This window comes from Phoca vitulina, unplaced genomic scaffold, assembly GCF_004348235.1.
Source record: "Phoca vitulina isolate PV1807 unplaced genomic scaffold, GSC_HSeal_1.0 scaffold5, whole genome shotgun sequence".
Lineage (NCBI taxonomy): Eukaryota > Metazoa > Chordata > Mammalia > Carnivora > Phocidae > Phoca > Phoca vitulina.
This window is the reverse complement of record NW_022589708.1, coordinates 6,999,453-7,027,446: the sequence shown is the minus strand read 5'-3', so window position 1 is coordinate 7,027,446 and position 27,994 is coordinate 6,999,453. Positions and strand designations below refer to the sequence as shown.

The 27,994-nt window shown below is 37.2% G+C and overlaps 1 pseudogene; it reads right to left on the bottom strand.

The window, feature by feature from the left end:
- Positions 1-369: 369 nt before the first annotated feature.
- LOC116631375 lies at positions 370-27,823 on the bottom strand (annotated as a pseudogene).
- Positions 27,824-27,994: the final 171 nt, after the last annotated feature.

Genomic DNA, 27,994 nt, shown 5'->3' with positions numbered 1-27,994 from the left:
CAGACCAGAGATTATGAAACAGCTGGTTTGCTTAGTGAAATTCTGGACGTAAGCACAGCCATGTATTCAGCCACAGATCTATATCCACTATGTGTGAAGCTTTGACCAAGCTTTCTGCCTTCTCCTGCAAAAGGCACTCCCTTTATCTAAGCACAGCACCTTCTTCAATTCTATTGAGATAAAACAAATCTATTCATCTATCTATTATCTATCCATATCTTTTATCTATATTTATAGATGTATAGATTTTTGTTTGTTTGTTTGTTTTTACTGCTCCAGTCAAGGGAAGGGAAACTTTATTGAAGACCCAGGGCCCTGGGGCTCTGGCAGGAGGCTGCCCTGCAGCAAAGGAAGAGCAGGTGGAGAGACTTATTTGACCTCCTTCTTGGGGCGCAGGTTGTTGGCGTGGCCATACTCCAATGGCAGTTGACAGAGCAGGGGTGCAGGTGAGCGTAACAGTTGGGGCAGATCATCTGGTTGCAGTTGTATTTCTGGGCCAGCTGGTGGAGGAAAGGCTCAGTGATGATACCACCCCGCAGGAGAAGCACCAAGTGCCGGGTGGACTCTCTCTGGGTTATTGTGGCCTGAGAGAGCACCACCATCCTGCAGTTGTTTGCCCACAAAAATCAGACGCTGCTGGTCAGGCGGGATGCCCTCCCTGTCTTGGGTTTTGGCTTTGACATTCTCCGTGGTATCACTGGGCTTGACCTCGAGGGTGATGGTCTTGCTGGTCAGGCTCTTCACAAAGACCTGTGTCCCTGTGTTTGCTTCAAAGCCACCAGGATCAAATCACTCTGCCACCTCATTGAAGACAAAGTCCCTAGATGATTTTAATAATGTATTTTAATCACCAAAAATATCAGAATTTCCAAAGGAACTAAATTGAACCTATCCAAATTAAGGCTGATTCTGAAATTGCTTATTCCAATGCCTAAAAAGGGAAATGTACACAGTGCTAGAGTTTAGAAAAGATGAGAAAGAACTAGAAAATTCAAATTTACTCAAGTTTGAAAAAATATGAAGAAAATCATAGGGAATACATAATCTGTATATGAAATAGAGTGAATATTAGGTACAAACGTGCCACAGAGGAATGTGAAAATCCCTCCTTCTCTTTCTCTCTCTCTCTCTGTCTCTCTGTCTCTGTCTCTCTTTCTCTCTGTCTCACTTGGATGATATGTGCGTGTTCATTTGTGTGTCGGCATGTATATATAATCATGGGAAATGTGATATACCGTAGTATACAGTGTGCTATTTTCTTCCTTCTAGTAGCTAATTTAGGAAAAGAAAAGCATGTATTGGGGTATTTTTAAATAACTTTACATATAAAATGAATGCCATTTTAGCTAAAATAGATCAAAACTTCATGGCCAGTTGTTAAATAATAACTAACAATGATTTCCTGTTGAAGGAAGTAATTAAAATCCAACTTGTGAACCATATAATTTGTGTGAGTGTGTAGATCTGCACTAGGTGATTAAAACTGTAATCACTTTTTTTTATGGGTTTCACTTTGAAATGATTATAAAGACTTAAATGTTGGGAAATGCTATCTACATTGTTACTGACTCAAAGTAACTTTCCTAGATTATAGTCTCCAGGAAATGAGACCTCTGTAGAGAAATAAGTAAAACACACCTTTTCTTAGAGATTTTCCTGGCTGTTTTTTGTTTTTAAAGAAATAGTCCATCCAAAGGCAAATGAGAAGAAAAATTTCGTTCCACTAGAACTTCTCGACTTAAATTAATTTCCACTTAATTTTCCTTGAAACATTTGTTATATATGTTCCAAAATTTACATGCAGATAAAAATCAAAACAATCTATAATACCTTCAAATGCATTTGTTAGTTCATTCCTAGGGTTAAGCAGAAATGATTTCCAAGAGAAAATATAATTTGATTTTAGCTGGGGCAGTGATTGTTTGACACTGAGTGAAGTCCAATAAAGGTTCTTATTCTAATGCAATATTAATAGAAAACATTTGGGAAATTTGCTTTGCATGTGTGTACTTAGTGCTTAAACAACTTACATAATATATATTGAAGATGTTTTGGCATTTCCTGTAAAATTAGAATGCTGTTAGAATTGCTGTGTACTTTCCAAGGACACTTTGGTCTCTGGTTAGAGGACATCCTTAGATATGCCCTCTCTTCTCCCTTCCTAAAAGTCCTCTCCCAATTTCTTATTGATACCATTGAGCTCCCTACAGACACAGATCAGCAGTCTTGTTGTTGACATACAAGGTGAATCTTTGGGATTTACTCTGTTTTACTTACTTTCTGTATTCAGCAGACAGTGCAGTCCAGTGCTCTCCTGAAGCCAGATAACTTAGCGCACATGGCCAAAACTTCAGAAGTAACAGAAATAAAATCAGTGAATCACTGAAGCAATAATTAGTAAAAGTTTATTGTGCACACACACAAAAAAGACATTTTGCAAACTGGGAGCACTCATACCAAAACATGGAATGAGGCTCAGGGATGTATTGTTATAAAGCAGCTTATATAGTGAGAAGCAGTGACTGTGTTCTTCACAGTGAGAAGCTATAGAATTAGAATTTTTTAAAAGATTTTATGTATTTGAGAGAGAGACAAAGAGCACAAGCAGGAGGAGGAGCAGAGGGAAAGGCAGACTCCCCACTGAGCAGGAAGCCCAACATGGGGTTCAATCCCAGGACCCCGAGATCATGACCTGAGCCAAAGTCAGATGCTTAACCCACTGAGCCAACCCAGGTGCCCCTAGAATTAGAATTTTCTTAAATAATAGAGAATCCAGTCAGTGATTACCTCATATCAACCTTGGGAAACAGTTCAAGTTTTGCTTCTGACTTTCAGAAACATAAGCAAGAAATGACTCAGGTCAAGTTAGCCTTGCAAAATTACTTAAATGAAGCTTTGCTTGTATAACTAAAGTGGTTTGTCTGCTCAGGCAATTTTCAAAGTTGGTCTTGTTTGTTTTTTATGTTAACACCACTTTCATGAGCAGTCAAAATGCAAATAATCGCACAAATTACTGTACTAATTACAAACTGATAAATGCTGTGAAAAAGAAGTAGGAGTGAAGAAATACGTGTACATATATATTTATATGATAATGCATAGGTATACTTTAATACTTTATCTGCATATGTTTCCAGTTATATATATATATATATATATATATATATATATACATACATAAACATAAACACAGAGCAACAATGTTTTTAGGTGTGTGTATACATTGTTGTCCTTACTCCTCTTTCTCTGGCAATTCTTATTAAACAATTATACTGTTGGGGATCTATCAGACTGAGTGTCATATGGAAAACACTGAATCACTGTCTGGCTGACCCATGAATGGATATCCTACTCATAAATATAACACATAATGCATAATTCAATGCTTCCACACAGAAGGAAGTACAAAGTTTAGAATGATTGATACCAATATTGATAAAGTCACCTACAATAATAAGTTACCTGTGACTCTTCTATTTTCTTTTTTTTTTTAAGATTTTATTTATTTATTTGAGAGAGAGAGAAAGAAAGAGCATGAGAGGGGGGAGGGTCAGAGGGAAAAGCAGACTCCCTGCTGAGCAGGGAGCCCGATGTGGGACTCAATCCTGAGACTCCAGGATCATGACCTGAGCCGAAGGCAGTCCCTTAACCAACTGAGCTGCCCAGGCGTCCCGACTCTTCTATTTTCTTTTTATTTTTTTTTAAGATCTTATTTATTTATTTGACAGAGAGAGACACAGAGAGAGAGGGAACACAAGCAGAAGGGGTGGGAGAGGGAGAAGCAGGCTTCCCGCGGAGCAGGGAGCCCGAAGCGGGGCTCCATCCCAGGACCCTGTGATCATGACTTGAGCTGAAGGCAGACGCTTAATGACTGAGCCATGCAGGTGCCCCTCTTCTATTTTCTTAATAGTGAATTTTAGAGGAAATTCCATGTGTTATTCTTTTTTTGTGCATGAGACAATAGATAATGGAATCATTAGGGACACTATTTCCAATATCCTATCATTAAAGATAAATGATAAGTTGTATTCTCTTATTTTTATAAAGAGAGAAGCCTTTCTTCCTTTTCTCCTCAAGCTAGATATTCAAATAATCAACTTAATCCCTCGTTCATAACAGATGCAGGAATGTTTTCAAGTCTACTGAGAAATCTCAGGATTAAAACACATTAGAAACACATGACTGACATGTATATGGATCTCTCACTTAAAGCCATCACCTTTTATGAAAATTCAGGTTTAATTAAAATAATAATAATAATAATAATAATAATAATAATAAACATAGAGACCAGGATTTCTTTTATAATGAATTAAACTTGGCAACATGGGAAATTTCTATACAGTGTGTTTCTATTTTCAACAATAAATCATTACACAGGAATTAAATTTATACATAATATTAAGAAATATATGTATGTATCTATGTGTGGGTTACAGAAAAGTTATCATGGTATACAAGCATAACTTTTAAACTTCCTTATTTAAATATAGTTTGAGGAGCACCTAGGTGGCTTAGTTGGTTAAGTGTCTGCCTTGGGCTCAAGTCGTGATCCCAGGGTCCTGGGATCAAGCCCCCAGGTCAGGCTCCCTCTTCTACGGGGAGCCTGCTTCTCCCTCTCCCTCTGCCTGCCCCTCCCCCTGCTTGTGCGTGCTCTCTCTCTCTAGCAAATGAATAAAGTCTTTAAAATAAATTAATAAATAATGTTTGAAAAGTCTCTGAGAACATTTAATTTTTGCTTTTCACTGCAGCAGAGTGAAGCTATTATAACAATCCTGGTCAGAGAGAATGGGCAAAATGAAGTATTACCAGATAAAAAAATTGTTAAATCCAAAATCTCAAAATTTGAAGCTCTGAGCAGACTGTAGGAGGTAAGTGGAGACTTGCTTTTGGAATTCTGACTGTGGGCATTGGACGCGCAGGTGACACGAGGCTGAGCTGGACAAGCCCCGGTCTTCAGAAGCCTGCATGCTTTCTTTCTTTCATGATCTCAGAAGCAAGTTTAAGCTAATGCTGTGATGTATTAAAAACGACCCAAAGGCATTCCTTTGGGAGGCATTGAGAAGCATCCAACAGAAGATTCGGTGACTCCAGAACAGGACAGGACACAGAGATCGGGCAAGAGATGTCAAGCTCTCTGCAGGAGAAGCTTCGTGCAGTCATCTTTCCTAACTCCAGAACCAGCATGGAGCAGGGCCCAGCACATGGCTCCCATGAAACAAAGGCAAAAATCCAGGAGAACAGTAAGCAAGCTAACACCTAGAAAAGAGCTGACAAACAGAAAAGAGAATATTTGGGTTGCCTTTTTTTTGGTAACCAAAATTTGCTATTAAAGAGCTTGAGACATACTTAATTTAAATGAGCAATAGAATGTGTTAAAGTGGTTATATTTTTAAACCTGTAAATATTTCCAAAACAATTTCTATAAACCATAAAACTTCCTACACCACTTCAGCCATCAGGTGCCTGGAAACATCAAGCCACTCTGGTCCCCCACCCTACTCCGCACACACGCCATGTTTGTTCTTGTCTTCACAGTTTTCAGTTTGCTTTCTGACTGCTATTCCAAATGCTCCCCCGGTAAAAGTGGAAGCCTGGAACCTGTTTCCACTTTGGAGGAAAAGTGCCATCTCCACAGTATAAACGTGCCCTGGGGGCAATCAGAGGCTCCCCAGTTCCTTCAGCTGCATTCATTCCTGTGGGAATGTGGACTCCTTGCTCAGCAGGGAGCAAGAAGTCGTGCTTACCCTGATGGGACCCCTCATGGGATAGAGGGGCTATCTATTGAAATCCACAGGCATATCATACACAACAAGAAATCCCCTCCATTGTGCTCCTCTGAAGGGCCCTCTGTCTCCAAAGTGAATGCATATTACATTTATCATTAGAAAACAACATTTTAAACATGTCTTAGTGAACTTTCTATTCATCCATCAATGCCCAGATTGACATTTATGACTCCCAGAAGGCCTTTCTAATTTTTCTCTGTGTATAACTTCGTATGAAACTTCATGCCCCCAAAATTGTCTATCTTATATTATTATTTATATATACCCTGTGTCCCTTTTATAGCATTAAGTTCTTGAAGTCTATGAATTGTATCTAAACATCTGCATGTTTCCCACAGGATCTAGAAAAGTGTCAGCCTTAAATATATTCCTTCAATTGAAATTAATGAAAACATTACTCTAAATTTTTTATCACATATATTTTCTTCATAGCGAAGGCATTGGGATGATGGTTATGTCCCGGATCTGTTTTGTTTGCATTGAAAATTCATAAATGAGGGGTCTGTTTGTACTGAGTCTCCTTCCCAAATCTCTGAGTACCACGCCACACCATAACCTTCCGCTAAGAACCAGATGTTGTAAAGCAATGCACCAGTGTTTTTCAGATTTATGAGAGATTTCAGAGAAAGTGCAGTGCTGAAATAAATGTACGAAACTCTGGGAGCCTGGCATGCAGGTGAGCTCGCAGGCACTCTGGAAAGCTACATATCATTTTGATAATGAAGATTCTGAACTTGGGTCTGGTGCCATGTTGAATGAGGTCAATCCAGGAAGTTCTATTTCAAAAATGTGTGTTATTATAAAAATGAACAATAAAAAAATTTGTGAAACAGTTTTAAACTTGTGAGATGTTAACCCTTGAAGTTTTTCCACGGTCAGTGAAATCTGTCACTGAGTAAGTGCAGGTCATACCAGCTGTAATTGACTGATGAGGGGTTACACTGATTTGGAATGGCAAGAAATTAAAAATGTCTTCGAGCTTATTTTGCGGAGGTGCACTGTATTTTTTTTTTCTAATTTATTTTTTGTGTTACTATGTAGTTGAGTTTAAGAATTTTAAAAACTAGGAAAAAAAAGATAAAAATAAATACCTGTCTGTCACCTTTTCATCAAATATTATAATTTAGTCATATTAGTGTGAGCGTAATCTTAATGAATTAATAAACTGTAGATATAGTTGAAGCCCCATTTTGCCTCTTCCTTGTTCATTCTGATTCTATCCTTTCCCAAAAAGTTCATTATTTTCAATTTGGTGTTCATCCTGAATACAGTTGCTAAAGATGTTCCTCTAACAGAAGATCTTCATATTTAATATAAAAAATTCTTGCATACTCCACATCATTATGCATCTTGCTCCTTCCACTAGGCATTTTAGAATATGTATCCATATTGGTGCACATGTCTGTGGGCTCATTCTGCCTCCCAGCTGCCTCTCTGGCCGAGGTTGACATATCTTATTAGACACTAAACAAACAGACAAAAACCCAGCTTTGGTTTCAAATTTATTGCCACTTCATCTCTCGTGACATTTCTCCAGAAGTTTCGCTTCCCTTGAGTTTACTCTTGCATAGTGCTGTCATCATTTCAATCCACTTCCACATGCGGGCTACTTATTTCTGTTTAAGTAGATAATATCTTAAAGCAATCATTTTAATAAAAAAAATTTAAGGCACACTGCTATTCAAATTGTGTTTATCCATTATCAGTCTTGGTCTCTTTAGCTGAGTTTAAAATTACCAGTTAACAGTTATTTTTTTTTGTGATTACTTTGAAGTTATTAGTCATTGCCTTTAAGTTTTTGTTTTGTTGTGGTATAAAACACATAACATAAAATTTACCATCTTACCTATTTTTAAGTATATGGTTCAGAAGTTAAATAGCTCTCAGAACCTTTTCATTTTGTCGATCTGAAAATCCGTATCTATCCGTAGCCCCACCCCCGGTGACCATTGCTCTACTTTCTATTTCTATGCATTTGACTACTTTAGAGACCTCATATATTTGAAATCATACAGTATCTCCCCTTTTATGTCTGGTTTAGCTCACTTGCCAAAATGTCTTCAAGTTTCATTCATACTGTAGCATGTGACAAGATTCTCTTCCTTTTTAAGGATGAATAATTTTCCATTGTAAGTACATATCACATTTTTTTCATCTCTTCATCTCTTGATGAACATTCGTCTTGCTTCCACCTTTTGCCTATTGTGAATAATGCTGCTATTTTCTTTAAGCTTTGTGTTTTTACCATTAGTCTGGTTTTCTTCACCTGTAGATCATCTATATCTTGTAGCTTTAAAAATATCACTTTATACTAGGTATTCTTTAGTATTATTACCATATACCTAAATAGGAGTTTCTTTCTTTTATCTTCCATGGCAATCACGGTCACTTGCAGTAGAAAACTATTCTTTTTCACATTCCAGAAAATTGTTTGCTTCTCCTGCAATCACTATTATACCACTAGACACGACAGAGATTCAGTTTTTATCCTACATGTTTATAATATTTCTTAACATTTTTGTTTTTGACTCTCTGTATTGATTTTTATATAAATCCTTTATTTCTATTTTCCAGTTCATTATTTGTTTTTTGCTTTACCATATCCAGTCTAGAATGTATCCCAATCATTTACTGTATTAAATTGAATCAGCATATCTAATTCATCATTTTTTATCTACCTCTTTTTACTTTATATATATACTTTATATATGTCTGTTTTGTGTTCCAACTTATATATTACAATAATTAAAGTTGAAAATTATTTTTCAGGGCGCCTGGGTGGCTCAGTTGGTTAAGCGACTGCCTTCGGCTCAGGTCATGATCCTGGAGTCCCTGGATCGAGTCCCGCATCGGGCTCCCTGCTCAGCTGGGAGTCTGCTTTTCCCTCTGACCCTCCCCCCTCTCATGTACTCGCTCTCTCTCATTCTCTCTCTCTCAAATAAATAAATAAAATCTTTAAAAAAAAAAAAAAAGAAAATTATTTTTCAAAGCCAGGCAGCCTATTATAAATTATAGGAAAATCTCAATTTCTCAACCCTACACTTTTTTATATAAGTATTTGTTATAAAAATGGTGTTAACTAGGGATGCCTGGGTGGCTCAGTAGGTGAAGCGTCTGCCTTCAGCTCAGGTCATGATCCCAGGGTCCTGGAATCGAGTCCTGCATTGGGCTCCTTGTTCAGAGGGGAGACTCCTTCTCCCTCTGCCTGCCGCTCCCCCTGCTTGTGCTCTCTCTTTCTCTCTCTGACAAATAAATAAATAAAATCTTTTTTAAAAATAGTGTTAAACCATAAACAATGTGTTTTATAATGAAACACAATTATGCACAATTGTACAACACAATTGTACAAAGAAAAGAAAAACAATTATGCTAAGCCTAATTGTCAATCCACCAATTACCTATGCTAGTCTCATATAATAAGTGAACTTCATTCTCTTCCATTAATGATCCTAAGATTCAGTGCCATGAAAATAAATGGTCTCTTCCTTATAGATGAAGTCTTTTTTGGGGTGGTGGACAATGTCTACTGACTACAAATCGCTGATGAATTTGGACTATTTTTTTTTTGTGTTCCTGGAGTATTCTGTTGTCTATAGCAATTTGAAGAGGTTGGAATAATAAGATGAAACAGATATCTGATTTCAAAATTCTATAGATGATTTGGTCTGTATCTAATTTTTAGGTACATGTTCAAGGCTAAGCTTGATATTTAAGAATGAACTTAATCCCCAGACAAATAGCAAAAGAGTTTGGAATTAGTATACAAATTCCGATGCAGCTTCTCATAAATGCTTTTTGAAAGTTTTCATGGCCCAGTTGGTGCTTCGACATGGCCTATATTTTAGTCATTAAATACAGTTTGGGGGAAGAGGTCATTTTTATTCTCCTTCATTTTAGAAGAAAAACTGAGGCTCATAAAATCCGATCACTGCCGCAAGGTCATATGGTAAGTGGATGGCTGGGATTTAAAACCAAGTTCTGTATCTCCAAATCCAGTGGTCTTATTTTATCATAGCTGCCATATGGAAATATCAACTTGGATATCCATCTGTGATATTTCCATTGCCTCTTGTTTCAGTATTGTTGGAGTTCCAATAAAAATCTAACTACAGCATTTTCTTCGGTCATATAACAGTGAGAATGTGTTGCAAGTTTCTAAGCAAGAAATATCTTCTGAGTCTTGTGTATCTTCACAGCAGGGAACTCCACTAAAATGCTCATTGATTTAGCAGCTCCCTGAGAAGAGAATGACAAAGTAACTCAAGGGTGGAAGGACAGACTCAAAGGACAGGTAGAAGATTAGAAAAGGCAAAGTAAGATGACTCCAAGTTGAATTTCTTTCCAAGGTGTAGCAACAACTATCCAGGGAAAGAATAGCTCAAGGGGCAGTTTGGTCCCTATCATAATGCCCGCTGTGTCTGCCACTGTGTTCATCAGGAGAGCAGTGTTGAGTTATTTCTGAAGTTGAAGAGGATGCCTGCTCTCAGTAACTCTGTAGGCTGCCAACGGTGAAGGGAGCTCATAAAAGATTGTCTTTTCTAATCCTCCTGACCAAACTAAAATCTCCTGACACTTTTCCTCTTGTCAACTCAATGTGTGCTTTACTTTATCTGTTGTTTATTTTTCCATTTTAAGGGAAGTAATTTCCTTGACGATTCCTATCAAATACTACTATACAGTTTGCACTGATCACTTGATTGTAAAAGCTCAGTAACATAAACATTTAAATGCATATAACACGAAGCTGTATATATGGCAAACTGCCATAGACATTGATTGGCCTTGTATTTTATAGGGTAACAGGATGAGTACAATGGACTTAAGAGCAGAGTATACTCATGCTTTGCCTAAAAAGCTTGTCCGACTCTACTTATTAGTATAGTCTGAGAACATTTATAGTTGGAATAGGATGGATAATCACATCTTACCAATGTTGATACACATCAGTTTCCAATTTCCCCCAATGACTTGGAAATTAGCTGTTGAGCTAATCAGACTAAAACTGCCAGAAGTTGCTAAGCCACAGGGGCAGTTCAGCATGGATAATCTGTGTACTGAAATTGATGCCATTCAACCACATGGGAGCTGATGGCCAGAACCTAAGTCTGAGATGAAAAAATCTGTAGTTTCCTTTCAGCTGGCTTGACTTCCCAAATATACAGACTGATATTTTCCCTTGGGCCTCCGGCGATTTCAGGGTTGTGGTCAGAAGTCAGGCATTCATGTTGAACTTGTCTCTCCCAACACGTTTCTCTTTATTATTTTTTCTTGGATAGAGCTCTAATACACCTTTTGGATAGCTTTTTTTTAACTATATTTAAAATTCAGTACAACTAAAATAGGCAATTTTCTATGACAAAGGACAAAGCTTATAGACTTAACAGATCCACTTGTAGACTAATGATCTCAATTTAACGTAATGGGGATTCTGGCAGGTTAAGTGATTTATCCCAGGTCAAAGAGTCAGTGAAAAGTATAACTTGGATAGACTACACTAATAACCTATTTATTATTATTATTATTATTATTATTATTATTATTATTTTGCTATTGTCATTCCTTATTCAATTCAGCCAAATATCTAATCTTCATGAACATCATGAAAGCATTAGGAATCGTTCAGGCCTAATTTAGACCCAACTCCTAAAATCTGCTGATGTTCATATGATATAAAGAGAAGTGATTTTTCCACTCAGTAAATACTAAGTAAATTTGGTGGATAGGACATGTAGATGGATGTATAACTAAAATATTAACATGCCAAAGATGTCATAGAGTTAATTGTTAAAAGAGTGCACTATTTGCGGCACATAGCTCCGTGTGACAAAGTATTGGGGAATATCACCACATCTCTGCATGCCTCAGTGTTGTAACATGAATGAGATAAGTGGGTGATCTTGGCAATCCCTCTTAGCTACAGACTACAAAGCTACTGACTCAAAGCTAAGGGATACACTTTCCCAAAGTATCCCGTTATTCTCAGGGCTATAATGTCAAGGGTACAAAATTCATAAGAAAAGCCCTGAAGAGCCAGAAGTAATGCAGGTCATCATCAGTTCATAACTTTCCTTTTTGGGTGTATCTCACATTTTGGGGGATAATTTACAAGTTTGCTTCAGGAGTGAGTGTAGGAACTTATGTCATTTCTATCCCTGTCATAAATGATCTCAGTCCCTTGACTTTCCCTACTTTATGCTCCTCTTAATTCTCCTCTGAGTGAATTTTATCCCACTTATCTTTGGCCAACCACTCAACTATGCTAAGCTATAATCTAGCATATCTCTAGCTAGCAAATACATTCCAACTTATTTCATAAATAGCAAAAATGAATAAATATATGCAATATTATCCGTTCAGGTTGAATCTTTTTTGCAATGAATGGATGGCCATTTTCAACTTGGTTGTACACTAAGACCTTTACTTTTGGCAAGTGAGAGCACAAATCTCCTGGAACAAAGAGAAGAATCGATTTTGAGGCAGGGGCAGAGCAGTTGGGCGGAGTTGCCTTTTCTTCCCCAGGGTGGAGTGCCTCCCCTGTTCTCACTACATCTGGTAGCACAGATGGCAGGAAAATTAATAGGAGGGAGGAAGCATTGACCTCATGTGGATATAAACAAGTCCTGAGACTACACAGGCAGGCAAATCCGATAATAGCCTTAAAAGAGACCTTGAAAGTTCATTGAGTTCAGCTCCCTGCTGCTGATAGAGCTGCGCTTAACAAAGTCCAATGTCCTGGGTGAGCATCCTTGAGGTACTGTGCCTAGAGATACTAGAATAGGTCACTGAGGACAGCCATGCAGTGCATCTCCTTAGGTAAGTGTCGAAGTAGGATATGAGCATCTGTTTTATATTAGTATATCTTGTTGGAGATACGACATGAGAAAAATGACTACTTACGTGCTTCCTATCGCATGGACTCAACCCAGTATTAGAATCCTGAGAGACAAAGAGCCTATAAACAGATGCTCATCTTGAAACACATTTGTAGGGTTAACCCAACTAGCTTATTTCAAGAACATGTTGGTAGTTTACATTAATCACTAAACAAGTTATTTGTTGATTAAAAAATCATTGAGCTGAAAATGACCTGGGTTTTGTCCAGCCCTGGACTGGCCATTCAGACATGGTTGACGGGCTGATGTAAAAGTCATTCTCATCTCCCTCTCCCTTGTCACCTCCCATTAAAGGTGGCCCCATTGGCAATGAGCCTTAAACCAAGGCCCACTGGAGGGTTTTACAGAAAAAGATGTGCTTTTCTGATTAAAGGGATAAATGGATCTCATGCTGTGCTTTCTCCCCTTCTACTTTCCTTGAACATGGACTTGATGATATATTGCAACCATGGAACCAAAGCAAGAGAATTGCAAATTGCTGACATTGTTCCAACAACTTTCCTGGCAACACATTCTTGTTATATGAAAATAATTAACTCCTATTTTTGAGCCAGAATTAATTTATGAACTTCATCTGAAATACAGCTAAATGATGCACTTACTAGTGTCTAAATATTCTTTAAAATATCTTAATGGCAAAAGTCTATGTCATGGTATTCAGAGTAATATTAATCCAACACTTACTCTATATATTACTTCAACTATTATATTTAGTTTTTATAATCTAGAAAGCACTTTCAAATACTATATCACCCCCAGGTTTTTTCCTAGTCTTGACAATTGTTTTTACTCCAATTATTTTTCATCCGTACCAACTAAAAGAGCCCTCCTATTGTATATTAAAGATATGCATTTCTCCATCTAAAATTAAATTTGGAAAAAGTGCTAGATTGACATATATGACATTTCTACAAAATGAAACATAAAAGGGATTTTTCTGAGGCGTGTTTGAAAACTGTATATGTAGACGATGAGTCCTTATATGACCAATGATCAGGGGGTTGAGCTAAATTTGAGTATTCCCAATATTTTTCAAATAAATCCACTGGTACTCTCAAATTGTATGAACCCATGATTCTCTGAATTAGCATGCATCCAAGCCCTTTAGAAAACTTGCTAAAACACAGATACTTGGCCCCACTTCCAAAATGTGATCCAAAAAGTCTAGTTGTAGAGTCCAGCAATTTATATTTCTAACCAGCTCCCAGGTGATCCTGATAATGCTGGTTTGAGGAACAAGTTTTCAGTAGCACAAACACAAGAGATTTCCAATGACGCTTATTAATAAGATTTTATACTTTCACTTTTTCAATATGGGAGAGACCAACTAATCTTTGGGACAGATGTTGCCATATGCTCATTCAAAGCCATGTTTCTGTTTAATATGGCCCTTACATAGCACTGACAAAGTTCTAATTCATATTTAGATCAACAGCCTGATTTCCCAGGCATATAACTCTTAAACTTATGTAAAAACATTTATGCAAATAAGTGGTCTCCCCACTCCAATTCTGGTAGCTATTGTTTTAATGGGTCCCACCATTTCTATCTTTGGAATTCATTATGATCCACTTCAGGTCCTGTTGCATGTGAACAATCTTTAAAAAACATGTTAATACTATAATAAAAGAACATGCTGGATCTAAAATTCACAGAAAAATACATGACTATGTTATGATGCAGTGATCACATTTTCAATTTTTAAAATTTCCATTTAAATAAGGAAGAAAGCATGTTTTTTTACTGATCAGTATTCTTTTCTTCTGTTTCTAGTTTTAATCACACACACACACCCACACACACACACACACACTCACAAGTTGTGCATGCTGGAGAATGCCGGGAAGATGCTACTTTACTCTTGATGGAGAGAGTACAGGCTGCTGTGATGAATCTCATGCAGCAGGTGTCTGATGGACTATTATTTAATCTCTGCTTTGGGAAAGAGCAATCAAATGGTAGCTGTTGGTATTTGTTTAATAAAAACTCCAGATGTTGACAATGTTTCCCCATGGCCATTGATATATAATGATTTGCACACAGCTGCTAAAAAACCATCAGGCCCCACTACTTCATGATTATCACTGGGAATAATTCTTTTTTTCTTTGTGTGTTTTATGCACAGCCCTCATGGCATGACTCACATATTTCTTGAGTGTTAAACTGAGCCAGCTAAATAAGATTTATTCACATTTTTTCCTTTATATTTCTGTAAAGAGCTCTGTCACACAGAAATGGGGGCATTCTGATGTAACAATAGAATGTCATCATTTCGAGCCACTAGTTACCCTGGAAATGCTGTGAGCTACACATATTTATATGGGGTACAATTTTGGCAAATTTTTGTGGTAAAATACATATATTCAAACGTTGAACACAGGCAAAGAGAGAGAAGCACAAAGATTTTGTTGATTTATTAAAGGGCAATTCAGATTCAGACTCACCCAGCATTTGAATTTTTCCTGGGATTTAAAAAAAATATTTCCTTATTTGTATTTTTTTACAGTCAGCAAATGTCAGAAAGGGGAACGTATTAAATGTGTTCTACATCCACAGACATATTTTCAGAATGGTTTTTGAGTTGCTGCAGGATTGATGGATAGGTGATATCCCCCAGAGAGCAAAGACAAGTCCTCTCTGGATTTTTTTAAGACACACAAGAGGGTGATGGGGGTCCAACAAGAGCTAAAATGCTTAACAGCAACAAATGTCATGTACATTTCTTTCTTGTTTTTCCTTTCAGTTACTCGTGGGTGGGCTCCTTTAAGAAGATGTGAGTAATCCTCTTCCCTCTTCAGGGGAAGAGAGCCTAGCGGAAGACATAGGTAGCAGAGCTGCTATGTGGCCCTACTCCGTAACTGGACTCGGCCCACAGACTGGGCAAGAGGTAGGGTCTCTAATGGGTCCAGTCTTCAGGGAGGTGGAGATTGAGTTCTGTCTGCTCCCCTGGCCTTCCCAGTCTCCGTAGGTCACCTCAGATCTACGCCAGAGTTGGTCTCCCTCTCTGTCCTCCACTGAGCGTCCCTTACTGTTGGGATAGGAAGAGCCACAGCTACATACAGCAATGCTGACTCATTAACAAGACGTGTGTGTGTTAAAAACTGCGTAAGTGACACTGAGTGATTATAGAATATTGTGTCAGTTTCCTACCGCTGCTGAAACAAGCTACCACAAACTTACTGGCTTAATACAACACAAATGTATGACCTTAGAGTTCTGGAGGTCAGATGCATGGAATGGGTTTAACCTGGTAGAGATTTCAGTGTCACCAGGGCTGTGATCCCTCCATAGTCTCTAGAGGGGATGCCATGTACTCACGTCTTCCAGCTTCTGAGAAGCTGGTGGCGCCTCCTCCATCCTCAAAGCCAGGACAGCAGCAGCTTCCAATATGTGGCCTGCACTTCCCTGGCTGCATCTCACTCTCTCAGACTCTCCTTCCTCCTTCTTGTGAGGGTCCTTGTGATCACACTGGTTGATCCTGTCTACTCCCCCATCACAAGACCCTTGACTTCATCACATCTGCAAAGTCCCCTCTGTCCTAAAACAGGCTGCATTCACAGGTCCCAAGGACGATAACACACACCCCTGGGGGAGAATTATTCTGTCTACCACAAGCACTACAAAGATTCTAAACCATCCTTATAAATTCCAGATGAGACCATGTCATTCACCCATGCTCTTTATAGTTAACTTTAGGGCATTGTCAATTAAAAACAAACAAAAAACAAAAACAAACCAAAAAACAAAATTCTGATTTACAAGAAGTTCCAAACTGTTCTTTTTAAAAAATAGTTTTAAATAGTTAAATGTTGCAGAGGCCTAAATAAGATTACAAAAAGCATATAAGATTTAAGGCAGCTATTTTGGGCTAAACTATACTAATTACTACTAATTAACTGATTATAATATGAAGATTAGAATGTCAATGCATATAATTTAACATAAACTGATTTGTAATGGAACAGGCATGATTGACACTTTGTCTTGAGGGCTCTTTCTACTCCCCAGAGTTTATTTATGCATGTCATTTTTACTTGATGGTAGAGGATAGTAAGACCGGGAAAGCAAAGTAGGAAAGAAAAGAATATGGTGAGTGTAAAATACGGGACCCCAACTATTCTAGGTCACCATATGATGAGAAGGAGGGGCAAGAGCTCCAGGATGTAAGGTAAGGTACAGGCATGTGGTGACTGGTCTTCAGTAAGTTACTGGGTTGAAGATGTGAGTTGTATAAAAATGTGGCAGAGGGTTGGGTGAAGTGGCAACGAACAGAGAGGGCCATCTGAAGTCATACATAACAAGCTGTATTTATTGAGAGTACTATGACATCAAGTCACCTACTGTCCTTGGAAAGTCATTGGGCACCCATAGATCTTTGGGTGCTCAGTGAGCCTGCCCACAAGGCACGCCCTTCAGTGGATTCTCCAAGATCCTCAGGGGGGTATTCAGGAAATCTTTCCAAACATGAAAATTATAAGCTCTTTTTTTTTTCCTAAGAGCGGCATATAGCTCTGTGACTTTCCTAAATGTCAGTGATTGTGTGAAAGATAGGAATATTTGGATATAAAAACATGCAACTCTTTATTAAAAAAGAAAGGCAACAAAGAAACAACATTTTGACAATTTTACTGTGGTGCCAGAATAATCTTAATGTGCCACCCACGTTCCCATCCATTGAAAAACCCTCCTGGGTTGCCTGGGTGGCTCAGTCGTTAAGCGTCTGCCTTCGGCTCAGGTCATGATCCCAGGGTCCTGGGATTGAGTCCTACATCGGGCTCCCTGCTCAGTGGGAGGCCTGCTTCTCCCTCTCCCACTTCCCCTGCTTGTGTTCCCTCTCTCACTGTGTCTCTCTCTGTCAAATAAATAAATAAAATCTTTATAAAAAAAAAGAAAAAGGAAAACCCTCCTCGGTGTCCACATTCCTCTCCAGATTCGGCCTCTCTTTTCTCTCTTCACCTCACCTACATTCATTCCTTAACTCATAAATAATGGCTTTGAAACAACTGTGTCAAAAGTAAAAAATGCCTCTGTTGCTTAAATCAATGGACTTTAAGTCATTTATTTCACTGGGTTCCTCAACAACTGTGAACATACGTGATCCATCTTCCCTCTTTCAAATATTTTCTTTATAGTTGGCAACACTCACCTTCTTGGATTTTCTATTAACACTTTAGCTGGTTTTATCAATTCCCTTCAAAGGTCTGTGGTCTCCTACCCAATCCTATCCCCTGTCCCAGTGCACAAACCTGCTCCCTCAAAAGTCTGTTCTAATACCAACAAGATACTGTAGATAGCCACATGCCCTTCTCATAAATTTCTCTTCCATCTCATATAAATGCAATTGCATAATTAAAATCCTACTCACATGGCTCACAATTATTTAAACTCAATATATTCTAAACTGATAGGAGATCTTTCCCCCAAACTTGCTTCTCCAGTGTCCCCTATCTTAGCTAGAAGCTAAGCCTTCATTCATATGGCCAACCAGTCTCCAAGTCCTGCTGATTCTGTCTTCTAAATGCTTTCCAACTTCACCCTCTTCTTGTTCCTGCCACTTCCACCACACTAATGCAAGCCACCATCATCTCCACAGCCCACCTCCATCTACTTATTCTGCTCTCTCTCATCTGTCTCTAAACCTATTTTCCATTCAGAACCAGCGTGATCTGTCAAAGAAGCAAATGTCATCTACAAGGCACTTGATGATTTGGACTCTGCCTAAAAGTTCAGAATTTGCATTGACTTTTCCTCTACCCTCCAGACAGTACTCTGACTCCCAGCCCCCATGCACTACCTGCTGGCCATACTGACCTGTTTCTATTTCTCCAATATCACAAGCCTCTTTTCTATCTCAGGTAATTTGCACTTCCTATTTTTTGCCAGGAATAATCGGCTCACCCATGTTTCCAAGTACATCTCTCTGGTCTTGCATGCTATGTATGGCCTATCCTTATACTCATATGGTACCTTTCACGTGCATACATCTCAATTTACATTGCATGATTATTTCATGGACTGCAACCCAGTCCATTTTTCCACTGCTCCATCCAAGCACGAATACTTCTTCTTGCTTACAACTAACTTCATAAAATATATTTAATACATGAACATCTTTCATTTATTTATTTATTTGAGAGAGAGGGAGGGAGATAGGGAGAGAGCATGAGCAGGGGGGAGATGGAAAACCTGAGCAGGGAGCCCAATGTGGGTCTTGATCCCAGGACACTGCGATCATTTTTTTTTTATTTTAATACATGAATATCTTGACAGATGCATGATATGAATGAGAATTGCCTACTGATAGAAGTTGACAATGGTCAGCTGTAGAGAGATCTAGATGAAGATTCCAACCCACATTGTTCATTGTATATGTTCTTCCCACATTGAAGCTTCCAAGATTATGCCTCCTGATAACATTATAAAATAAATCACTGAAAAAGAGTGCACACAATTTAAAGGACCACTTTCAAAATCTATGAAATAAATAACACATTGATAAGACCAAAATTAAGATGCCAAAATACAAATCCTAGTACAAAAAGTTCGAAGAAAGAATAAAATCAGCAAAAATGAAGAAAATCGATCCTTCGTAAAAAAGAGAAAACGTAACCAAAAGAAGACAAATGAAAACAGAGTCTTCTGAGCTGAAATAATTCCCCAGAGCATGATGGGCGTGACAAGGTCACCAAAGGTAAAAAGTGAAGGACAAGGGAAAGTATAAGCTTGTAGCCAGCCTCTTACACTTCCACCCACATCTGGCAGTTCAAACTCTGCCCCGCCTCTCCTCTTCAGGTTCCCCAGTAAACACAGCTGCAGTCACCTATTGGAAAGATTTAGTACCATTTTGCACAGAGTGAGTTCTTAGTGAATATTGATTCATTGAACAAATTGAAGTTTGAATCTGTACTTGGACCAAATTACTCCAATAACTCATATTTGTAGACAATTCTAACCCACCAGCCATTGACTTAAAAAATGTGGAATATAAATGTCTCTTTCTGTCTCTCTAGATAGATAGATAGATAGATAGATAGATAGATAGATAGATAGTCTACGGCCATACCACCCTGAACGCCCCCGATCTCGTCTGATCTCGGAAGCTAAGCAGGGTCGGGCCCGGTTAGTACTTGGATGGGAGATAGATAGATAGATAGATAGATAGATAGATAGATGATAGATACAAAGAGAGAGACAGAGACAGAGAAAGAGATAGAAAGAGATTGAGATAAAGAGAGAGACAGATTGCTTCCAACCAGGAAACATACTGACAAACAAAATAGTTGGAATACAGAAAATAACCTCTGTGGTTCAGACTTCTCTTATATCAATTCTTTCAGGAAATATCCCTAGAAAGCAAAGTGAGAGGAAAGGGGGAACTAATTTCAACCTCTACAAGGAAAACACTACTTAAACCCTGCATCCATTCAATCATCCAAAAATATTTCCACTCTTCTACCCTGTAAGTAGGTGGCAAACATTGAAAATATATGAGAAAGAGGTTATTAAAATTCCTGACTTTCTCAGTGCCTGTGGTTTCTCCCAGAAGACTAATGTGAATCAGTATTTGGCAAACAACCAGGTAACTTCACTTATCAGGGAAGTGTATCACGCCATGAATGTGGATTCAACATGATTTAAAGATCTATTTTGCCTCACTGAGAAGCTGACTTAATCTGAAGCCTGAAGCTTGGGACAGCTTATCCATGCAGGGTTAGGTGGGGCATGGAGAGTGTCTCAGACAGAAGAAATACCTATAGGAGTGGTTCTCAAACATTAACACGTGTTAGAAACACCTGGTGGGTTTGTGAAAGCACGGATTGCTGGGCCCACCCCCATCATTCCTGACTCAGTAGGTCAGGGATAGAACTCCAAAATTCTACAAGTTCCCAGGGGATGCTCTTTCTGTTGGCACAGGGAACTACTTTGAGAACCGTTGCCTAATTATGTACTTTTGAGATGACAGAACATTTATCAAAGAATGGAAAGCAATTCCACATTCTTAAAGGTGAAAGAAAATAAGAAACAAGCTCAAGGTGTAGTTGAGAGGTAGATGGAGACCACACCATCAAGCATCTCTTAAGTTATCATTAAGAGACTAGTTTATAGACAATGGGAAGATATCAGAGTTTTAAGCAGGGAGGAACAATTTCATTTTGTTTCATTTCAATCATTCTAGCTGTAGCTGGAGAGTGGTCTGTGGAAGAAAGTGAGTGTAAGTAGGGAAACTAGCAAAGAAGGAACAGAAGTGACCCAGGCAGGTGCAATGGAAAGAAAAGCATAAAAGGGAGTTGTGAATACCAGCAAGAGAATATAGATGTCATGGCTCATGGTGCTAAAGTGAGTAAAAAAGGCACAAAAATCAGAAAGGGCCTGATAGATTGCTTGAAGCTGAAAACAAACAAAAACTTAAAAAAAAAAACTAAGCAGATTGGATGTTTTGATGAGACCAAATACAGGTTAATGGAGTTAAATAGAAGGAAGTGCTTCTTAATTCCATGAATCTTTTGGGTAAGGAAAAACAGTAGACAGGGAGACTTCTGATTCCAATAAAATAAAGAACTAAGCTTGCATGAAAATCTTCCTACAAAGTACTAAAGAATCTGGGTTAAATATAGCTTTTTAAAATATTGATAGCTAGCTCCAAATATAATAAGCAAAATCCACAGGGTTTATAATCAAGGAGGAAGCAGGCAACCAGGAAAAAGGATGGGTTCCCCTGGGTCAACTGGACTCTAAAATAGCAAGGAGAGTCTTGAGAAAGGAGATCAGGTCTCTCCGCCCACTGTGTTGGAAGGGACTGAAACTCATGAATGGGATGATAGTCTTGATCTTTGCAGTGTTACAATCTCAGTGAGAAGATGATAAACTGCCCAAAGGTTGAGATGGAGAGATGATATGGCTGGGAAGACTACTTCTATCTTGACTTGGGGGTTGAGGATCAGGGTATTTTTCTAAAGAAATTAAAAGCTCATGCCAGCACTTTGCTTTATATTTGTTTGATTTTTCATTATAGATAAGCTGCATAAATGCCCAAGCCAAGCTATGAATATAAAAATTGGTCCGTAGACAATGACAGCCTAGCACAAGCAGTGGGTACACACTCAAGATCAACTTGGAGGAGTAAATAAGTAAGGGAAGAAAGAAATCATAACTAACAGGAAGATATTTTCCACCAGGTGGGAAAGGAGCAGACCCAAAAATGAGGAAGGTTATCACACAAAACTTGAGGTAAGTGGAAAAACAAAAGAGTAATAAAATCAGTACACTCAAAAAGGTGTGAGACTAAAAGGAAGTATTAAAAGATGCAAAAAGAAAGACAGTGGAGCAGACTATAAAAGGATCAAAAATAAGTTTTAGAAACAACAATGTAATTATTCAAATTAGATTTTTAATGCATGCCTTGAACAGCAGATTAGATATGTTAAAAAGAAAATTAAAAAATTAAACACTATAGTTGAGGATATTACATAGTATGTTAAAAACCATTGAAGAGGTAGACAATTGGAAACAGTATTTGAAAGATGAATATGGTATTTAATAAGACAAAGACACATATGAATACTTTGAATTCCAAGAGGATAAAACAAAATCAATGGGAGAAAGGCAATACCAAAAGAATGAAAGACCTGATCAAAGGACAGAAATATTAATATTGAAAAAATGCAGTCAATTTTAATCCTAAATAAAATAAAATATGCCTAAGTACATCATGGAAACATTGGAGCACTAAACACAAAGGAAGGAAACTCTTGGAAGGCACAGGAGTGTCCCTGATCTTAACCATTAGGCTATAAGCCACATAAAAGTAAAAAATATATTTAATTATGTATGGGTTACAGAAAACATAGGTAAAACATGCTGGTGTAGAGAGTAAATGATTTAAAAAAATCTCAAATAAAAATGAAAGAATGCTGGCATAACAATATTAATTTCATACAAGATAGACTTTAATAAACATATTTAAGGATAAAGCATATTATTGTAGAATGATAAAAAGAATAAGAATAACCAATATACCTGAGATTTAATATCCTACACCTATGGGAATGTAGTAAGATAACAATATATAAAATAAAATTGACAAAATTACCAAACAAATCAACCAATGTACAAAATAATTAGAAATTATTTATAACAACTCTTTCTCAAGAAGTCAAGATATAAGTGATAAATCTGAAAAGATCAGAGTAAAAAACACAAATAACAAGATTGGTGCAAGCGACAGGGTGGCAAGGGAGAAAGGGAAGCATCGTGAAATAGACAATATCTGTGATTTTGAAACATCAGTAATTTTGAAGTATATGAAGAATATTTCCAGTTGACAATATAGGACACAGAAAAGGTCTCAACAAATACGAAGATAGCTATATCAGGCAAATACATTAAATTGGGGATTCATATTTTGAAACATCCCCAAAGCTTCGTATTTTGGAAAATAAAATATACACACATTTAAATAATTCTTGGGTTAAAGAAGAAACAACAGAAAGTACAAAAGATTTAGTTCTTTTTTTTTTTAATTGGAGAAAATAAAATCATTTATATTTGTAGCCCACCAAGTTTATAATATTCAATAAACTAGTTATATGTTTTTAAATGTGTTATCATGACTATGTGGGGGTTTTGTATTTGTTCCTGTTTTGTTGATTTTTAAACTCTATGGCTAATCAATTTTAACTTGATCAAATCAAATATTGTTTTTATTACACTGTATGTTAATGAACTAGAATTTAAATAAGAACTTAAAAAAATTATTTATCCTGAATCACAAAAGATTTAGCACTGATTAACATTGGAAACACTAGATATTCAAACTTGGGAGTTTCAACTATAGCAGTAATGTGAAGGAAATTTGAAGTGTTTTATTTATTTATTTATTTGAGAGAGATCATGAGTGGGGGGAGGGGCAGAGGGAGAGGGACAAGCAGACATGCTGCTAAGCAGGGAGACCAAGGTGAGGCTTCCATGCCAGGACCCTGGGATCATGATGAGCTGAAGGCAGACACTTAAACAAATGAGGCACCCAGATGCCCCAGAAATTTGAAGTTTTTAAAATGCGTTCATTCATTTAAAAAAAGGGTTGAGAACTGCATGATGAATATTTAATTCAGTGAGTTAGAAAAAGAGTAAAAGAGTAAGTGCAAGAAATATTGAAGGAAGGGAATCATAAAGTCTAGAAACTAACGAAACAGAAAACAGAATCCAGAGAAAATATATATTTTTTTAAAATCTGATTCATGGTCCATATATACAATGGAATATTACTCAGCCATCAGAAAGGATGAATACCCAACATTTTCATCAGCATGGATGGAACTGGAGGAGATTACGCTAAGTGAAATAAGTCAAACAGAGAAAGAAAATTATCATATGGTTTCACTTATTTGTGGAACATAAGGACTAGCATGGAGGACATGAGGAGAAAGAGGGGAAAAATGAAGGGGGGGAATCAGAGGGGTAGACAAACCATGAGAGACTATGGACTCTGGGAAACAAACTAAGGGTTTTAGAGGGGAGGGGGGTGGGGGGATGGGATAACAGGGTGATGGGTATTAAGGAGGGCATGTGTTGTGATGAGCACTGTATGGTGACTAACATAACATAGTAAAAAAATTACTTAAAAAATCTGATTCTTCAGAAAGATAAATCCAATGTGTGAAACTATGGTATGATGCATCAAGAAAATATAAAGAAAATACACACACACACACACAAATCAGGAATCAGAGTAATGTAGAAATCATGGATTGAATTGGTTAAAAAAAATGATTATGTAGATAACTTTCCAACATATATAAAATGACATTTTCAAAAAGGAAAAATTATTAAAACTCACTCAAAATGAAATATAAAACTTAACAAGCCATTTGTGGTATTAAAGCTATAGAAGCAATAGATTAACATTTACCCTCCTCCCCACCCACTTCCCACATGCAGAATAACACCAGGCCCAGACAGTTTTATAACCAAGTTCTATAAAACCTTAAAAGAACATGTAATCCCTAAGTTATATAAACTGTTCCAGAGGGCTGAAAAATGAGTTTCCAAACTCAATTTATGAAGCTACTATACCTCTGATAGCAAAGCCAGGCAAGGATAGATTGAGAAAGACAAATTAGGTGAATTAAGACAGTAAGTGCAAAATTTTAAATATCAGCATCTCAGCACTCTCACTAAAATTATGCAAGTGGATAATATGTCATCAATGAGCCAGATTTATCTAAGAATAGCCAGAATGGTATCGTTAACATCAGATAAAATATACATGGAAGTCTTCATATATTAACAGATCAGAGGAGGAAAGGTAATGTCATCATTTCAGTAGATGGTAAAACTAATTAAATCAACTACCAATAAATGAAACTAAAACAATGTACCTGTAAAATAAGGATAGAAGATAGCTTCCTTTATTTGTTAAAAGAGAACTATAAAAAATCTAGCCAAAATAATATCTAATGGTGAAATTTTAGAAGCTGTGCTTGAAGTCATGGAATAGACAAGGGTCAACACTACTACTACTTATGCAGAACACTATATTTGAAAGACAGTGGGACAAAATATAAGTAAGTAAATGAATAAATATATGCAAAGAAAAAATAAAACTGCTACAAAAATATGATTCTGTAATAGACCATATAAGAGAGTATGAGATTAAACAAGCAACAGGGTTCCTGTAACTAAGCAACATGCAAATATATAATTAAAATGAGGATACCATCGAATTCTACTACATTCCTGAGGGGGGAAATTCTTACAAATATATGTTAGTTTTCAATAGATACAATTATAAGAATTTGTCAAAGGACTTACCTGTCAGACATGGTTCTCATGCATAGAAATACGTAATTCAAAAGATTACTTTTCTACGTTAAAAAAAAAAAAAGAAGAAGAAGAAGATAGCAGGAGGGGAAAAATGAAGGGGGGGAATCGGAGGGGCAGACGAACCATGAGAGACGATGGACTCTGAAAAACAAACTGAGGGTTCTAGAGGGGAGGCGGTGGGGGGATGGGTTAGCCTGGTGATGGGTATTAAAGAGGGCACGTTCTGCATGGAGCACTGGGTGTTATGCACAAACAATGAATCATGGAACACTACATCAAAAACTAATGATGTAATGTATGGTGATTAACAAAAAGTAAAAAAAAAAGTTTAAAAAAAAAGAAAACATTACTTTTCTCAAATCATGCTAATTATTCCATGCAATTTTAAGGAAAACTTCAAGTCCTTGTCTATGAAGCTTAAGAAAATGGATCTAAACTTCTTATGGAGGAAGAAAAGCCCCAGAATGACCAAAACAGATTTGAAGAACTAGTATTTCTCTACTATTTAGTTAAACTTATCATGAAGCAATAATAATAAAGTGTGTGTCGGTATAATGGCAAAGTACACCTTCTGAAAAAATAGCCAGGAAGCATATCAACACATGCAAACTCATGCACACACTGGAACTTTCCAAATAACAAGTAAAATTGCAAGTCAACATAATTAATAAATGGTGTTGGACAATGTTTACCTATATTAAAAAAATATATCCAACTGAATAGTTTAAACAAAATGTAATCAACTAGGTTTAAAGATAGAAATGCAAAAGTAAAAAAAAAAAAAGAATTTTGGAGAGACTTTTATTTATTTGTTTATTTAAAGATTTATTTATTTGTTTTGGAGAGAACGAGTGTGAGCAGGGGCAGGGGCAGAGGGAGAGGGAGAGAGAGAATCCTCAATCAGACTCCGTGCTGAGCTTGGAGACTTACACAGGGCCTGATCCCACGATCCTGAGATCATGACCTAAGTTGAAATCCAAAGTTGGATGCTGAACTGACTGAGCCACCCATGCACTCCAGAGAGAGACTTTTTAAAAAATAAAATATTTTAGACAAGGTCACCAAGGGGGGGCAGGGGAAATAAAGAAAATGCTAGATAATTTTCTACACTAAAATAAACATGGTGCACTAAATTAAAAGATCTTCCACAAATGCGAAATGATATTCTCAAGACATATAACTGAAAAGGATTTGTACCCTGAGTATATATAAATAGTTAAATTAACAACGGTGCCCAAATGAAAAGAAATTCATAAGAATGGTCAAAAGATATGAACAAGAAATTGTTGGATTTAAAAACTTGATGAAATGGGCTATGTGAGTGGCTCAGTGGGTTTCAAGGGCCTACTCTGGATTTCTCCTCAAATCATGATCTCAGGATTGTGGGATCGATCCCTGCATTGGGCTCCACACTCAGCAGGGAGTCTGCTTGAGATTCTCTTTCTCCCTCTCCCTCTTATTCCTCCCTCCACTTTCTCTGTCTCTCTCAAATAAATAAATAAATCTTTTAAAAAACCCAACTTAATGGAAGATAAAGAAAAGGATATGAAAGTTTATTATTTCCACAAATAGAGAAATGGATGCTAAAACATCTCATAAATACCAATTTGTTCAAATCTGCGTGAATCTGATGACTCAAAGTATTGGCAACACAAGTACTCTCACACCTTGACAACCCTCATATGCACAAGGACATTTTCTCTACGATGCTTATTGCATCATTGTTTGCAATAAGAATATAGCAAAAATGTCTCTAATATTAGGGAAATAAGTAAATGTGTTTGACGAACAGTGAAATGATAATCAGTTGTATAAACACATTGCCTAAATATACATTTCATCATCTTTCAATTGAATGAGATGAAATAATCCATATAATAATGGAGTCAGAGTATGAACTAGCATGAGAGTGAGAAAATTCTGGAGGCTAATGATTTACAGGAGGGTACACGCTCTCTGGGGATTTATCTCTAGGAATCTTACCCGTTTCTCATGGAGAAGAGTCTAGGGGGAAAAAAAAACACAAAACCCAAAACATCTTAGTGTTTCTAGCATGGGTTGTGGCTATGAGGAGAGAGGGAAGAAGTGAGGTGGGGGGAGAAAGATAATTTTGAAATAAGTCCAGGGAATTATCCTATCTGGGAGAGGGAATTACCCAACTACATAACACTCTAGTGTTCCTGCCTCAACCAAGCTGTCAGGAAGAAAGTGAGAGACAATAATGAAATTCATGGCCAAGGCTCATAAGAGCACTAAAACAGTGACCTTGAATCATAAGATTACAGAATATTTTTCCTACCTTCTACACCTTACCGTCATATCAACTGGTAAACTGCCTTATAGCTAATGCAAAAAGACAAAATAAAATTTATGCAGATTAGGAATGAAGAAATTAAAATGTTTTATTTTGTACATGTAATGATTACCATATAAAACACACACACACACAAAAAAAGCAAATGAAAACACCTGCAACTACAAGTGATTATA